The sequence below is a fragment of the Mus pahari genome, chromosome 17 (assembly GCF_900095145.1).
Source record: "Mus pahari chromosome 17, PAHARI_EIJ_v1.1, whole genome shotgun sequence".
NCBI classification, from domain to species: Eukaryota; Metazoa; Chordata; class Mammalia; order Rodentia; family Muridae; genus Mus; species Mus pahari.
The window spans coordinates 25,592,065-25,594,230 of record NC_034606.1 but is presented as its reverse complement, the minus strand read 5'-3'; positions in this window follow the sequence as shown (position 1 = coordinate 25,594,230).

Genomic DNA, 2,166 nt, shown 5'->3' with positions numbered 1-2,166 from the left:
TGGGATAGTCACTGAAGGAACCACAAAATTGGTTCGCGTGTGCGTGCGTGTGCATGTGTGTGTGTGTGCGCGCATGCGTGTGTGTGTGTGTGTGTGTGTGTGTGTGTGTGTGTGTGTGTGTGTGTATCAGTAGGCCCCAGGTCACATTTAGACTATTCTGCTTAGAGCACAGCATACTTTGAAATAAAATGGAGTTTGCTTTGTATTGTTTAACTACTACTGGGCGTGGGGCTGCCTGGAAGTGTGGTTGATATACCCAGTGACACCCCTTTTATCCGTGGGTAATAACTGCAAAGAACTTCTTCAAAGGTGGGACCCTGTGTCCACTTCCACCTTTCAGTGCTGGGACCCGGTCTGGCTTCAACCTATGCAAGTCTTGTATGTGAGATCATAGTTAAAATCAGAAGACATTTCATGAAAAGTTCTACGTCTGGCATTTGTTTTTCTCTCTTTTGAGTGTGGGTGTGTTATGTGCATGTGAGTGTATGCAGATCCATATATGTGTAGATACACATGTGTGCAGGTGAATGTGCACCTGCCCAAGGTTGATACTGACTTCTTCGTCTTCTACACTGAGGCAAGGGTTCTCGCTAAACCTAGTGCTTGCTATTTCAGCTGGTCTAGCTAGCCACCTTGCTCTGAGGATCACATCTCTACCTCCCACATGCTGAGATTGAAGGTGGCCACCATGCCCACCTGGCTTTTAATGGATCCTGGGCAGTCTTTACACGTGTGCATCAAGAGACCCACTGACCCATCTCCCCAGCCCCTATTTCTGGGCATTTCTTAAAACTCCAGGAGATGCGGCCCCCTGCTTTCACGTGCATTCAGGTGTGCCAATAATCCCATTGGTTTCAGGTCAGTAGCCGGTAGCCGCTGGGCTGTGACACCCTGATAACAGTCACCCTCCATCTTCTGCAGGTCACATGTGTTTGCATGTGCTAAGCCTCGCCTGGCTGGCTCCTTTCTGTGCCTGACCAGATGTTAAGTGCACTGGAGTGTGTAGCCTGGATTATTAGCATCACCCTGACTCACTATAGCAAGGTGGAGACCTCTTCCTGCACCCTTGAGTCACCCAGGCAACTCTGAAGGTGCCCAGGACACACCTGAGCCGAGAAAAGTGACAACCTCTGGAAGGAGGTCTGGGGTGTGAAATTCACCGGATCTCCAAGTATTCAGAGCTGACCAAAGTTCAGCAGGCCTGTCCGTCATCAGAAGAATCAGAAAACATCCAGGTGGCCAGGTCAGAGCCAAGAGTCTGCATTTCCCACCAGCTCCAGGGAGAAGCAGGGCTTAATCTCCAGGGACCACACAGAAAGCAGTAAGGGACCGAATACAGCTCCTCCGAGCCTGTGCTCTTGCAGCCTGGAAAGTTCCCTGCACAGTTGCTATCTCCTGTGAGATTGGCTAACACATGTAGCTAAGAAACCTAAAGAGGGGTGAGGTCACACAGAGTCAAGAACACCTACCTCTCCACCCCTTTATTCCCACCACCCCCCTCCTGCCATCAGAGGAAAAACTCTTCCATCGCTCCAAGTGACGTCTCCTGCTTACTCCAGGAAGAGACACAAGGGTGACATCCCAAAACAAGTCGGCCCTTGCAGGACCCATTTCTGCATGCAAGGGTCTCTTCAGAGTGGCCGTCCTCTGTGGAAAGGGCTTTCGTGAAGGGCAGCGGCAAAGACAGCATCAGGCTCAGCCCCAGGACAAGCAGGAACTAATGAAGAGAAAGAGTCCCAACGGAGGCTGCAGCTCGGTGCTAGGACAGCCTCCCTGTCTGAAGAGGGTAGCCCACAGTGCCTGAGTCAGAGGGTTGTGAGCTCAGCCCGGGGGCTGGCGGGCCGGGAGGGTGAGTCAGAGGGTGTGGAGAGAAGTGAACTTCTTCCCTGGCCAAATATGGGCTCTGTTCTGCTCTGTCTTGCCATCCTCACTGCCAGAGGCTGAAAGCTACATCTGCTCCACAGGACAGTGAGGTCCTTGACAAAAATGGAAACTATTCCTCCCTCCACTCACCCCCTCCCCTCCCGGGCCAGTGGGTGGCATTTTGCTGAACACTATCCAAGCACCTTGCATTCCCAGCCTCTTCTCACCCCGTCTTGTTATCGGTAGGCGTAAAACAGAGAAGCGACCATAGCGAGCTTTGAGTCTGTGTGTGTGTGTGTGTGT